At 41.1% G+C, this 16,016-nt stretch overlaps 1 protein-coding gene across 7 annotated transcripts in view; it reads left to right on the top strand.

Moving 5' to 3' along the window:
- Positions 1–16,016, top strand: part of st3gal3b (ST3 beta-galactoside alpha-2,3-sialyltransferase 3b) — a 203,563-nt gene that overhangs the window by 98,796 nt on the left and 88,751 nt on the right. The gene's annotated exons all lie outside the window — the stretch shown is intronic.

Below are 16,016 nucleotides of genomic sequence, written 5' to 3'. Positions count from 1 at the left end.
ATAGAAGATCTTCGCCTTGTGGATATTTGGAGGCTTATTAGCCCAAGGTAAAAGGAATTTACATTTTTCTCCCACAAGCATAAATCATCTTCAAGAATTGATTATTTTTTACTTTCTAAAATTATTATTTGGAGAAAAGTAATATGTTGGAATTCCTGGTTGACTGGGGGTATGAGAAATATAGCGGATCTGGTTGATAATAAAACACTAAAATCTTATCAGGACCAGAGGGCACAATTTAATCTGGAAAGTAAGTCGGACTTTTGGAAATATCTACAAATTCGTCTTTTTAGAATGGGTTAACTGGAGAATAATCTATGTTGGAAATGTAAAAGTCAGAAGGCACATTTATTCATGCTATGTGGTTTTGTCCTATTGTTCTGCCTTTTTGGAAAGAAATACTCAAAACAATGCAGGAGTGGCTTGGTACACCTGTGCCTGAATCTGCTCAACTTTGTCTCTTAGGTGACAGGTCATGTTTGCCCAGTGTATCTAAAACAGCTTTTGCGCTGGCTCTTACTGGCTTTATTTCAGCTGCGAGGGTTATTCTCCGCAAATGGAAAAGCCAAGATGGGCCTGTTTATGGAGAGTGGGTCAAGACCATGGCAGAGATCGCATCTTTCGAGTTATTCATAGCTAAACTGCATAACAGAAAGGAATCATATTTCAACGTCTGGGATAAATTTTTATTTTTTATTTTTGTCTTTTATTAGAGGACAAAAGACATAAAGGTCAAAAACAGAAATTATGATTGAATGTATGTATTGGATGCACTTTGAGTAATGTGCTCATGCTGTTTGGTTTAGTCTTTGCTGTATTGTTGTTGTGTTGTTTAATTTTTGTTTATGCTAAAGTTCTTTAAAACTCAATAAAAATTTAAATAAAAAAAAAAAAATTACACTAATGATCCAGTTGTTTTAAACACTATAAAAATCTGGAGGCAGTTCAGACATGAATTTAAACTCTCCTCCACCTCACTGCTGATGCCGATCTGCCAACCCTCTAGTCTTATCTTCGTCTGTTGACCCAGCTTTTGCTTTATGGAGGGACAAAGGTATATTTTGCTTCAAGCAATTGTTTATTGACAAGACTTTTGTCTCTTTTAACTGTTAAAGCAAATTTTAATCTCCCACAATCTCATTTATTTAGATATTTTCAAGTTCGTAACTTAGTGCGCCAAAACTTCCCAAACTTCCCCTATTTACCACCTGACTTGCTCTTCGAGACATTCCTGTCCATTCCTACAGATTGCAAATTCATTTCTGTAGTTATGAGATCAATGCCACCCTTCTCACCTCCCCTTGCACTTAATTTGGGAAAATGAGCTGGGCATCACCTTTGAAACTGAGTGGTTGGAGGAAGTCCTAGAAAGGATCAACACCACTTCCCCTTGCACCAGTTTGACACTAATGCGATTTAAGGTTGTTCATAGAACTGATCCAAAGTTAGACTTAAAACCTTATTTGACACAAGTGTGATAGATGTTCTGTTTCCTCGGCTAATCATATGCATATGTTTTTCTCTTGTCCAAAATTGGGTTTATTGTGGTCCTATTTCATGACACGTTATCAAGAGCTGTCACCTGACCGCTGACTCCCTCCCCTTCTATCTCGATTTTTGCAGCCAGGTTGTTTCACTAAAAGGAAAAGTAATATTGCTTTTGTTTCACTTGTGGCTTTTACTTCATTGGAAAGACTCAAAACCACCTCCTTCTAATTGTTGGCTAAAAGACCCAACACCCCTTCTCTATTTAGAGAAAATTAAACACATGATCAGAGAGCATTCTAACCTCTTTTGTAAAAATTGGGGTCCCTTCCTCTATTATGCCAGTGCTATTCAGGTTCTGGATGCCTGAAATGAAGCATTCAGCCAGACAGTGTGATGGCTCAGTTACAGACTTTTTGATTATTTGTATTATTATTTATTCATCTATTTATTTATTTCTAGAATACTTTAAATATCGCATAAACATATTTTCTTTATCAGGAATATATTTTAATTTATAACAGAGAAATATCCAGGGTTCTTTGTTCTTATGTTAAGTTAAAAAAAAAATTGTACAGTTTTTTGTTTTGTATCTTCATAAGTCTCGAAAAAACCTTAATAAAAATAAACGTGGAAAAAAAAAAATCAATACCAGGTTTTTGATAATAGTTCTTTAACAATCAGCTTTTGCACAGAGTTGTAATTATCGTGCAAGTTGACAATATTTCTGTAAGTAGTAGGGGAGAGTGGTAAGATAAACCACTTTTTACTTTGTTGTCTTGGAGGAAAGGAAAAATGACTCAGACATAGAATGAAAACATAATCCTTTATTTCAAGATGTCTACTATCAAATGAAATGATCAGAATGCATCTCTGACAACACTGCCCAAAATAATGACTCCTCAAAAAAGAGTGCTGCAGTGACTCAACTTGCCCCAGATTAGTGATAAGTTGAACCAAGTCAGTGGGTAAACTGACCATCTGAGTTTTATCACTTAAACCTGAGCATATTGTGCTAACAAACAGTTTTAACAGTTTTGAACTTGTGTGAACAAACCATCAGTTATCTTTAAAGCCATTTAACAATTTAATTAAAACAACTATTCAATATTCCAACTGTCAAGGTTGAAGGGGAATATGAACTGTTGCTCCCTCCTTGCAGTTCCTCCAGCCTTTTGAGGTTGAGGTAGCTTCTTCAGCACATCACTCTGTGGGAAAGATGCCTCATCCTTTTCCTTGAATGTAAAGGTGGGTTTCTTACCGCTAGTGATCTCCCGGATTCTTCTGAGAAATCGGGCACTCACTTCGTCCCCCACAAGGCTGTCAACCAAGCCAATGTAATGGTGGCTCCTGCATTTGGATGCAAATTTTACGATGACAAAGTCACCAACCAGATCTGAGACATCTGACTCACTTTTTTCATCGCTGGAGCTCTCATGCTCAGAAGTGTCATCAAATGGGATGGCAACATGACTCTTCTTTCTGCCAATTCCAATGCTATTCACGGCATTTTTTAGGAGTGAGGCCATGGAACTGCTCTGCAAGCTTCTTGATATGGTCTGCTAGCTCCTTCTCCACCTCCTCTGAGAAGACCCTCTTTGTTTCTGCTGTTCCAGTGTACCCGATTGTTATTTCCTTTGCCTCCCTCTTTTTCATGTACCTCCTCAATGTTGACCTATCAATATTTCTCTCTTTTGCGACTGATCTGATAGACTTTCCACCCTTGACATTACTGGCTGCTCTCTCCATCTCTTCAAGGGTTGTTGAGCCCCAGTTTTTTTCCCTCTTGTAGGGTCTTGGCATGACACCTTTTTCCTTTTTCTACAAAGACTAACATATGCCAAATACACCAAACCAGTTGAGTATATACAAATTAAAAATAATTTTAAGAGACTTAACTGAATTTCTGGCCTTATAGAGGGGTAAGTTGAACCACTGGCTTAATTTACCCCATAGCCTTTGGCTCACTTTGTCCCATAGCCATCATTTTAAAAAAAAAAAACAAGCTAGCTTAGAAATTTAAGCTAATCTTTAGTGAAGCGATTTTCATGGTTTTATAGGTCATGAACATGTAAGACATTTAATTTTTTGCTGGATTAATTTGCTTTGATATAACAATCATTTTATCTGATATGCAGAACATTTACTTTGACAGGCAAAAAACAGTTTTTGGTGTAAAAAAAAAATACTTACCTCTTCTCCCATGTGCTTCTCTGCATCACAGTAAGATGGAAAAAATTGGTCTGTCCTAAATTTATGGTCACATGACAACACATGTGCATGGTTACCTAGATGCAAGGCGTGGGTCAACTTACCCACTGGTTCAACTTACCTCACTCTCCCCTAAGCTTTTCTAGTTCTGCCCATCTGAATTGTATTTATTTATACACACATGGCTGCTCTTTAAACATAATAGTTTGTATATCTGACATGGGCCCCGGTGACCCATGTCCGGGCAAGGGAAACCTTGGTCCTTGTTTTCTCCTCATCATAGCCATTTATTTTATTTAACTTTTATTAACTACTATAAGTGGACAATTTTTCACATATAGTAATTTAAACATGAATGAAATTGCTGCATGCCATGTCCACATCTTTTTCTCTATAGACAACATCCCAGTCTTGTAGCGTCAAGTCATCTTTAGTATGTAATGGCTTATAGATGGTTGTTTTACTTCATTTTCTGGTCTAACTCTCATTAATCTGTACTGATGTTGAAAAAACACAAACACAGATGACTGATATAATTCATCAGTATGTTACTTACCATATTATTTTCCATTACATTTGTAAAGATGTTGTCTATCAAGGTTAAAAACGACGTGCCAGAAACATCAACTTGCGATGGGAAGCAGGAAAAGCAGTAATGAGAGGGAAAATAATTTCCTTCTCTTCCCATAAGAAAAGGAAACTTTGAGAATCTCAGAGTTAGAACTCAGAGTTAAATCCCTAGAGGAGCTTACCATGTCTCCCCAGAAGAACACTCTCTTAACCATATAAGGAAAGCTAAACTTGAACTTAATGAAATAAAAGATAAAAAACAATTCTTGGTGCAAAGACTTTGTTTGGAGAATTTTGAGCATGGCAACAATTCTGGAAGGTTTCTGGCTAATCAGTTAAAAAGAAACAAGGAGAAAACAACCATCTCCTCTGTCAGAGATCCAGAAGGAAACATCAGTCACGACCCTGACAAGATAAATAACACTTCTAGAGAATTCAATAAAACTTTATATAAATCACAACTAAACACAACAGATGACAATATAGATCAATTTCTTAGTAACATCAATCTTCCAAAATTAAAACATGAAAATAAAATAACCCTGGATTCACCAGATGGTCCAGGTCCAGATGACCCAGGTCTAGATGGTCTGGGTCCAGATGGTTATCCAGCAGAATTCTACAAATAATTCTGGGCAATGCTGGCACCCACTTTCTACAATATGATATTAGAAATAAGGGAAAAACAAAAACACCTTCAAATATGAACCTAGCCAATATTACTCTACTATTAAAACCAGGTAAAGACCCGACACTTCCATCCAGTTACCGTCCAATTTCATTAATAAATGTAGATCTCAAAATAATTAGCAAAGCTTTGGCCAGAAGAATAGAAAAAATGATCCCTCTAATAATCCATCCTGACCAAACAGGCTTTATTAAAGGTAGACATTCCTTTACTAACATGCATAGATTAATTAACATCATAGATTATTCTACTCTACATAATCTGGAATTCACAGTCATTTCTTTAGATGCAGAAAAAGCGTTTGACCGAGTAAACTGGAAATTTTTATTTGCAACGTTAAAAAATTTTGGGTTTGGGTCATCTTTCATAGATTGGATAAAAATATTATATAACAACCCAAATGCATGTGTGAAGACCAATGATCAAACCTCTCCAAGCTTCTGTTTGCAGAGAGGCACCAGACAGGGCTGCCCGCTTTCTCCATCACTCTTTGCTATTTTTATTGAACCCCTAGCTGCTGCCATAAGACAAAATAAAGAGATTAAAGGAATCCATGCCAACAATATAGAACACAAGATAAGTCTTTATGCTGATGATGTATTACTTTTCCTCCAGAACCCACCGACATCTCTCCCCCAGACAATCACACTTATTAACACATTCTCATCAATATCTGACTACTCTATTAACTGGTCTAAGACTATTGTTATGCCCATCAACTGTGACCTACAAAACATACCCAATACTACAATACAGTCTGGAAACATTAGATATTTTGACATTGACATTTCTTCCAGGTTATCAGATTATTAGCCCTTTTTCGGGCTGCCCTGGATGGCTGGTGCCTGGCGGGGTCGGCGGCTGCCAATCTTGGCCCTGTGACCGCAGGGGGCTCTGGCGGGGCCTTCCTCTGGTGCCCTCTGGGTGGGTTCGGAGTCGTCTTTGTGGTGGGGGGTCTTGGGTTGGTGCTCCAGGATTGCTGCTGATGGCCCGGGTCTCTGGGCCACCCTAGTCTGCCTCTAGCCTTTGTAGATGCGTGGTCACATTTGCAGGATCATACTCATCTCTGAACCTCCTCATTCCTCATCCTCTGCATGCTGACTCAGCACTGAGGAGTTCAGTGGGTTTATATACTAAGAGAGGCTTTGGTTCAAGTGTGTGTGTTTCTGGTTCTTTGGTTGTTGTGATACATGTTGTTGTTGCTGTCTTGATTATTTTTTAGGAACTCTTTATGATTGTCAGCTAAGAAAAAAGAAATAAAAAATCTGATTATCAAGAGGAGCCTTATAACCATAAAGCTCCTCTTAGCAAAGCAAATTTGCTTGGCACAACACAGTAGCCAGCACATCATTCTGCCGCTACCATGCTGGACAAGACAAGGTAAAAAACAAAAGAAGAAAGCATCAGTATATTAAAGTCTCCACAAACAAAGGCTAGTTGTTGTGCACATCTTCTCCATACAGTTTCTAAATTGTTCTAAATCTGATCCTGGTGCTATACAGCATTTAGTGTTCCTGTTTTCATTATAACTTTATTTGTCTAACGTTCCTTCACATCATCCACAGCTGAGGTCATGTTGGCCACCATTTTACTTTTCAGTTTACTGTTAGCATACAATCCTGTTCCACCATTTCTGCATTTTCTATTGTTTGTGTACATCTCATATCCACAAATCGAAGCTGGCCTCTTTTCCATCATGAATCCATGTTTCGGATATGGCTGTAATCATGAATGGGGTCTTAAACTGATTTAGAAAATAAGTTGTTAATATTTTCAAAGTTATCGTAGAGACGTCTGCTGTGATCTGTCTTCACAGTTCCATCCAACTGCTGTTCCTATTAATAAATACACTTGTCGACATGGAGAGGAGGGTCCGTCGGATAGTCGACCCTCGGATTGAGGAGGAGCAGTGTGGTTTTCGTCCCGGTCGTGGAACAGTGGACCAGCTCTACACCCTCTTCAGGGTCTTTGAGGGGGCATGGGAGTTTACCCAACCAATCTACATGTGTTTTGTGGAATTGGAGAAGACATTCGACAGTGTTCCCCGGGGACTCCTGTGGGGGACTCGCTTGTACGAGCTGTCTGGTCCCTGTACGACCGGTGTCAGATCTTGGTCCACATTGCCAGCCGTAATCTTCAGCTCTCACTGGAGCGATTCACAGCCGAGTGTGAAGCAGCTGGGATGAGAATCAGCACCTCCAAGTCCGAGACCATGGTCCTCAGCCGGAAAAGGGTGGAGTTCCTTCTCCAGGTCTGCAATATGGTCCTGCCCCAAGTGGAGAAGTTCACGTATCTCAGGGTCTTGTTCACGAGTGAGGGAAGGATGGAGCGGGAGATGGACAGGCGGATCGGTGCGCCGTCTGCAGTGATGCGGACTCTGCATCGGTCTGTCGTGGTGAAGATGGAGCTGAGCCAAAAGGCAAAGCTCTTAATTTACCGGTCGATCCTCACCTATGGTCATGAGCTGTGGGTAGTGACTGAAAGAACAAGATCGCGAATACAAGCGGCTGAAATGAGTTTTCTCCGCAGGGTGGCCGGGCTCTCCCTTAGAGATAGGATGAGAAGATCGGTTGTCCGGGAGGGGCTCAGAGTAGAGCCGCTGCTCCTCCACATCGAGAGGAGCCAGATGAGGTGGCTCAGGCATCTGGTCAGGATGCCTCCTGGACGCCTCCCTGGTGAGGTGTTCCAGGCACGGCCCACCGGAAAGAGGCCCCGGGGCAGACCCAGGACACGCTGGACGGACTACATGTCTCGGCTGGCCTGGGAACGTCTCAGGATCCCTCCGGGATGAGCTGGTGAATGTGGCCGGGGAGAGGGAAGTCTGGGTTTCCCTGCTTAGGCAGCTGCCCCCACGACCTGACTCTGGATAAGCGGCAGAAAATGGATGGATGGATGGACTTGTCGACATGATTACAGTAATTATTATCAGGGTCTATGTCACTTAAGGTTTCTTGTAGTTTTTGTTCAGTGATTGCAAAAGTTTCCAGTTCTGGTGCATTTTCATTCCTGTCCTCATTGATGAGGAAGGATGATGGACTGAGACGTTGGACATAAGTTGTGTTAACAAATGTACACCTTAAAAAGAAGAAAAAAAAAAGAAAATCCACTCGTAATGAGCTGCACCGATATTTGCACATTTGAACAGTCATTTAAATTTGCAATTAATCTTTTTTCTTCTTCTGGAGGGCCAGCAGTTTTATCCACCTTTACAGTTCCTCTGCTGTCTCAGAGCCTTGGCTTGCCTCGCAACTTCTGAGTTCTTCTTGGACAAATGTCCATTTATGTATATATCTGTTCCTTTGTTTGTCGCAGCAGCTCGAATTTAGCATTTCTGCTAATAAACCTTATGATAATCGCTGGTTTTGATCCATTGTTTTTTCTTGGCAAGCTAAAATAGTGTTTTTAGAGTAAAAAAATGTAATACTTGTAGCTTTAAGGTACTTGATTCTCCCGGAGTCGTCTCCTCACCACTCATATCACCAGCTGGATCGATACCTGGCCTCGGCTATTCTTCTGTATTGTTCCAAGTCATCCACACATCTCTCTAGAGCAGGGGTGGCCAACGTCAGTCCTCGAGAGCCACAATCCTGCAGGTTTTACATGCTTCCCTGCACCGACACACCTGACCTAAATTAATGAGTCATTGTGCAGATCCTTATAAGCTGTTGGATCCATTTAATTTGAGTCAGGTGTGTGGGTGGAGGGATGCATGGAAAATCTGCAGGATTGTGGCTCTTGAAGACCGACGTTGGCCACCCCTGCTCTAGAGACTTGATTGTCTTGTCTTTCTCTAAATTTTAGCCTTTAATGTACTCATTTCTTCCACCACGCTAATAAGTACAGACTGTTTTACTATTTCAGATATCTCCTCAGACATGAAGTTCAGTGAGAGCTTGATCTCCTCCAACTCTTTATTCATTCTTTAACTCTTCTGTATTTGCCTAAATCTCCTGGGGAGGCATAATGGCCATTTTGGTTGAGTTAAAAAGCTGAGGCTGGGTGGATCAAAGCCACGTCCATAGCCCGATCTTCTGGTTAGCTGGTAAGGTATCTCTAGTGTTAAGCCATAGATCTTCTGATCTCATTGGAATAGGATTATTTTATCCTAAGAAGTTTGTCATTGCTTAGTCTCACCTTGATCCTTGATGAGGATGCAAGGATGGGTTTTTAGTTGTGATTGGAGTCATGGATTTGTCCAAGATTGATTGATTTGACTGTATTATGGTTTTTATGTCGTCAGGTTGTCTCTCTGGAACCTTGGTGGTCAAAGTGTAAAAATAAATAGATAAATTTATATTAAATAGTATATTGAGAAATTATTTTTCATAAATTGCTTAAAACAGCTCCAGACCTGCTCAAAACCAACAAACATTTTAGGATTTTAACCTACAAAATGCCAGCTTAATTATTCTAATTTTGAAACAAATGCACAAAATGGAATTATTTTCCACATAATAAACAGCCGGGGGGGAGGGGCTGATGATGGTGGGTCAAAGATTAACAACAAAAGTGATTTTTTTTAAAGTTTCAGATGTTCCATCTGGGGACCTTGGTGACAAAAATGTCTCACTGACTTCCAGAAAAACAACATTTTTTAATCTCCCCATCATCCCAGTTTAAAATGATTCATTCTTTAATGCGGAAGAAAAGTGGTGAGATTTGACATTTTACTGGATTCATTGTAGCAGATGCAGAAAGAGTTTTTTCTGCTACAAAAGCAGGAAAAACCCATTATTTTTTTTTGTTTTTTTTTGTTTTTAATCCACGAGCTGATGTGGCTCTGTTTGTCTTCGTAAGGTTTTAGTAAAAGCTTGGTGGATGAACTGAATCCTGGGAGACGGGAACTTGATGTCCTCCAACACTCCAGCTTGAATCCTGGAGCCCACAGTGTTTATACTGGTTTTCTGACCTTAACACACTCCAGCGGTTCAGATTCTGACCCAGTACACAGCACCATGGGAACGGAAGAAATAACAATAATCTCTTTCACGTATTTCTGATACTTCCAGCGGAGAATGTTACCGTCATCTGAACGCAGGCAGTGTATGAAAGGAGAAGTTTCCCACCTGGTTTCTGTTTTCTCCATGCACTGTGGTGGCTGAGGCTTTTCCTTTCACTGGTACTCATGTGGAGAGATGATACGTGTGGATCTTGAATAGAACACCACAAAGGATTCCACATTGAGAGCTTGGAGTGGCGATGGTGGGTGGGAGGTTTATTTTTACCAACAAGCATCAGCCTGAGAACAGTCACGTGGCTCTCAGTCTGCCTCAGAGGACATTTTTGTATTTTTATGAGCTAAAATTGGTGCAGTTTTCTCTGCCGTCCTCACAAGGCAGCATCCCTTGGACTGAGGCTGGTACACTGAGCTGCAGAGCCAGCGTGGATGAAGCTCAGAAATGCTGTACAAGTGAGAAGAGCCCCCCTCTGAGGTCCGATCACCTAAACCCGCTGGCTGGCCCTCCAGCCCCCCAGCATTGAGTCTGCTGACTGGGTGGGCGGTTTTACGGTCCTTAAAGTTGCCCATGGCTAGACTGGTTGTAGTGGAACATTTTTTATTAATATTGTCTCTGATCACTAATGTTTCTCTTTTTTGATGGGAAGCACTGAAATAGTTGTAAAGCTCCGTCCCCCTGTGTAAAAATAATGCTGAAAGTTTGTGCATGTGTAAAAAACGTGTATTTATAAAATTAATCAGAAGGCAGAAATGGCTTCCTCCTTCATGTTTGAGTTTCAGAGAATAACATTTGCTTCATTAATACTATCATTAGTATTCTTTATTTACTTGCTATTTTTACATTTAAAAATTTGTAACTGTAATGGCGTCGGGGTCACCATGGTTTGGTGTAGCATCGGGCTGGAGCCGGTCGGTGCTGATGCTGCAGCGCTGTAGAAGCTCAGAGGATCGCTCCCGTGAGACGCTGTAGACAGCCGAAGCGAAGATTTTTGCCTCTTTTCTAAATTTTAAAGGCAAAAGTAATGAAACTAGCAAACTTGTTTACTCCAAATGTTTTCTTTTACATACAAATTCAGTTCAGTAACCCACACATTAGATCAGTGTTTCTCAATCCTGGTCCCCGGGGTCCACCTGTCCCACAGGTTGTACGTTACCAGCTCCAGCACACCTGATTCTGCTCAGCACTGCCCCCAGTGGTGTTGCTCCGTCTTCTGTGTCCAGTGACGGATGGCTAAGCTCCCTGAAAACCGACCAAATTACGCACAGAAGTAACACATAAGCAGGACGAACCTGCATTGAGTCTCTCCCTAAGAACGGCGTGGTCTCATCCTGTTATCTCTGAGACATCGGATAATCCGGCATCGTCCTCATCCCACACTTCAGGAGCCGACAGCGGGGCGGAAGGACAGGAAGCTGCACGGTTTTATTTGTCACCGTCCAGTCAGATAGCGGTGTAAACACAGGGACAAAACTACAACCACAGCTGCAGTCTTGCGTGTAGTTTGTGCTTTGCATCTCTGAACAGGGTGTTTGCAGAAGAACTTCAATTTTTTTCACAAATACAATCTTCCTTACAGCCATGTACATCCTTTCCTGCACTTTCACAAACTTACACTTTTCAGCCAGACAAGCTTGATTTATAGAAATTATTTGCAAACATTAATTTACAAATGCAAAATCTTTGACTTCATTTTGAGCCCATAGAGGTTGTGATGTGTGGTATCTCATCCTCGGGAAGCTGCAGGGCAGCAAATCCAGGAAAGTACATGATGAATGTCAGTGTGTCATCAGAATGAGTTAAACACGTCATCTTAAGGCCAGAAAGTGAAGGTAGTTCAAGAATAAATGGGAAAAAGCCCCCCCGTCCTCTGACTGGACAGGTGGATTTGCCACCATCTGATCAGACTCAGGAACCCATAACTTCACAGTCTTGCATGCTGCGTTTTACTTTTCATACTTTTCACAAATACAAATCTTTTTACATTCATTTAAATTCTTTTCCACACATGCACAAACTTGCATTTCTCAGCCAGATTTTTTTATTTACTAGTACTAACTCAGAAATGACTTGCAAACATTCATTTAAAATCACACACAGATGCTGACCCTGAAACTGGACACCTCTCGCTCTCCGTCTCTTATTCAGTCCAAAGACACAGCTTGTGAAGAGACGCAAATCATCATGCAGTTCGCTATAAAGCAGATGTAAGAAGTCACTGGCGCCTGGCTCTAACGGACTCTTCGTTTACCTTCACTGACATGAATATTCTTCAACGTGACTTTCCCTCGCCTGATGGCCAACATCTCTGTAGAGAGAGAGCTGTGATGAGGTCTGCATCTGCTGCAGCAAACTGATGAAGTCCAGTCTCCGGTAGCTGGTTTTGGTTGAAAATGTACAAGCCAGAAACTTTTTCTTCAGCATTTTTATGCAGAATGTAAAAGTCCCATGAGTCCCTCTCATCACAGGATTATTTGTTTAGTTTAGGCGGCTCCCTTCCCAGCAGTGTGTCTGTGTGTGTTTTATGGGATACCTCTGCTGTTTTTCTGCATTACTGTTAAAGATTGTCTTTGTTTCAAGAGTTCATTGGCAACCAATGTCTGAACCTTCAGCCATCCGTCTTTGGCTCCACCACGAGACATACTTGGCTGAAGTGTTTACCCTGTTCTTATAACAAGGATCTGCTATGTTGTCCTCTGGAGGAGAGCGCCGCCCCCGTGATTTGTCACTTTTCAGCCGCTTGGATCCAGGTGTGGTCTTTGTGTTTATGCTGCATAGGGTGATGCTTGACGCCAGACATCGACACCACATCCAAACAATGAGCCTGTTCTCTAGCCGCCTCTCTGCAGTGGGTTAATCATTAGGATGGTTATCCAGGGTGACCGGGGCTGAAATGTGGTAATACATCATTTATTCTCCAATCAACACAGAACCTGACAGCACAGATGTCAGACAATCGTACCTGGTTTCAGTCAGCACCTTGTGGGAATTTCATGGACTGCCAGTGGAAATGAAATTAGAATATGTATGAATATATGAATACATCCTTTTTGCATAAGAAGGTGATTGAGAAACATTTGATGGAAAGTCCATCATTTCCTTTTAGTGTAGTTGTGAGTCTGCTACACACAATGGCAACAACACAACAGCAAGCGGAAAGACATGGAGGATGTGCACGTATTGACAGATATTAAGTTTTTGAGGAAATTGTGTTAAGCCTGGTACACATAACGATATTTGGACTGTATTTGTCCCGATTTTGCAGTACACTGGTTTTTTAACACACTTCTTCTCTCTTCTCCTTGATGAGTTACAGAACGCTAACAGCAATGTGATAAGAAGGAGAAGCTCACTGCCAAATATTTGCAGGGTACAACTCGTTCTTACTCAGTGAAAAATATAAGACCATGGTTTTAATACAAGGTGCAAGATTACATGTCTCATCTAAATATCACACAAGTATAAGAGTTATATGTATAATTTTCTGTTACACGACACAACCGTCTCAATGTGAATACCTGCATGCCTTGCTGATATCTCCGCATGGATGACATGCTTGTACCTACGTCTTCTACCAGGAATCTTGGTGTCATGGTAGACAACCAGCTGACCTTTAAGGACCATGTTGCCTCGGTTGCTCGGTCTTGCCGATTTCCTCCTACAACATCAGGAGGATCAGACCCTACCTGACTGAACACACGGCCCAGCTTCTGGTCCAGTTGACAACAAATTGATATTGTTTGATGAAATTGTGATCATGTATTTAAACAAAATTACTTAAAAAAAAACTATAAAAAACAAACAAAAATAAAGGCAGTGCATCTGCCTCTAGCACTACATGACAGCACCTGGTCCACCTGGACTCCAGCAGTCTGACTACCACTTAATGATGACGTCCATCTTGTTTGGATTCATGCTTGTGTTGTTCTTCCTCACAGATGGAAGTTGCTTTGGATAAAAGCGTCTGCTAAATGACTGTAGAATAGAATAAAATAGAATAGAATAGAATAAGTCTGTTCTGGGACTGACTGGAAACCAATATAACCTGGATGCCAGTATAAACTGAAACCAGTATAACATGATGTGTTCAGATGTGGATGCGATGTGATCCTTTTACCAGGGTTTAGATTACGAGGAGCTAAGCAGAGCTCGGGTCCCCTGAAGACATTCAGCTGATAAATTAAGGGCGAGCCCTGAAAATAGTATACTTTCAGGTTACATTTATTTTGTTTAATAAGGTTCCTGATGTTTGTTTAAATCAATAGCTTTAATTTCTTTTTATTAATTCTATTACATCTTCTAAACAAAGCAGGTGGTCTTTGTTTGCTTCAGCACCATGGACAGCAGCGTATGTTTGCTTGTTGTGTGCCGTGAGCGTCTAAACAACAACCACTTATCTGCTTCCTTTTGTGGTTCTGGTTAAACAAGCTGCATGCAGTAGCAGCAGAGCTTTTCTTGTTAGTCTGCGTATTTTTGATGCACAATAAGTAAAATTCCAGCCCTGCCATTTACTAAAGCTACGTTCACACAGCAGATCGTAAAGTTAAAATCCGATTTTTCTTCAGAATCTGATTTTTTGTGTGTGGCTGTTCACATCATCATTTCAATGTACCCTTCATCACACTTACATGTGAATGGTACATGGCCATGAAGTGGCACACATACACAGAGGAAAGCACGACATCACGCAGTGTGTCATGTTAACGGAAGTAAATATGGAGGCTTCTCATGTTTGCGCATCAGTTTGGATGTAGTTGCATGGTTGGAACTAAAAAACTTACAACTGCTGCATGAAGGGACTCGACGTTGCTGCGTTTTCCTTCCACCGGGGCAGAATTGTGCTGTCTGTCTCTCTTATGTGATGAGAAAGCAGCATGACCATCCAGACTGAGGCCACTTCCGCACAGATCAGGTATCTGATCCAGGACCATATATAAAAAGTAGTCTGGGTTACATTTAAAAGATTGGATTGGTGCCATTCGGACTGTCATTAAAAAATCTCATATGGTCACAAATGGGCAAAAAAAGAAAAAAAAAATTGTAATGGAGCTGCAGTGTGAGCAGAACCTCGCTGTTTGTAACTTTACACTGTTTTACAAAACTTTATCTCCTCACTTGCTGTCTTGCTTCCCTCTGCTTACTATAAACTAGCATGGCCACGCCTCCCGCCTCACCTGAGTTTTAATAACAGAACGCCAGAGGATAGTGATGATGCGTTCAAGGTGCCTCGAAAACACAGCTGCAGAGGAGATAAACCATGGATGTAACCATGACTTTTACTGCTGCGGACACGCTAAGAAAGATTCATTCCACATGTAGCCCGCAGCTGTGTCCGGTGTACACTGAAGCTACCGGTGCAGTCGCATCGCAAACATCTGTCCTGGACCACCGATTCAGATCGGTGTATCTCTCCATCCCCAGTGAAAATAACGAAGCGATTTTTACACGCTCTATGGAGTTTATTCCAGAATGTGAACCCGAGTCTTTTAACCATGTGCTGTATGGTAAATTGATGGTGTGTGATGTGGGTAGCAGTTTAAACTAAATCATCCCTATATGGTATTTCAGCATCACTTCAAAAGCAGCTAAAGGAATACGAACTTTAAGATGTTCTGGAAGATAAATTTGAAGTAGCACAGACCTAAAGATACTCAGGAGGAGCAGAATTATTCGAAGTATGTAAAACTGGAAGCATGACTCCAACAGAAGGCATCAGGCATCAGGTATGCATACTATGGCTAAACATCCGCCTTCCCTAACCCTAACTCGTTAGCAATGCAGGGAGATGAGCTCAACATTCTCCTTAACCAGGAGAATGAAAACAGTGTTCCTGTTTGAGGTCTTTTATGGGAGAGTTCCTGCATGCTCACTCCTGAACGCTGCATGTTCTCTGCTTCATCCCATAACTGCTTGTTCTGAAGTGTGATTAGCCATTGCTTATCTGTAGCTGGAAAAATGGAGTTAGGTGTTCAGGACCACCTAGGTTGGCATGTGTCCAGTGGAACATTGAGGTCTGCTCATCTATTAAAAGACTCATTTCCATAATGTTACTGGAAAACATTGACTCAGCTGTGGTGCTGCTTTTTTAAGGTGACCTAGGCTTATTT

This window comes from Melanotaenia boesemani, chromosome 8, assembly GCF_017639745.1.
Source record: "Melanotaenia boesemani isolate fMelBoe1 chromosome 8, fMelBoe1.pri, whole genome shotgun sequence".
Lineage (NCBI taxonomy): Eukaryota > Metazoa > Chordata > Actinopteri > Atheriniformes > Melanotaeniidae > Melanotaenia > Melanotaenia boesemani.
This window is presented reverse-complemented; position numbering and strand designations above follow the sequence as displayed.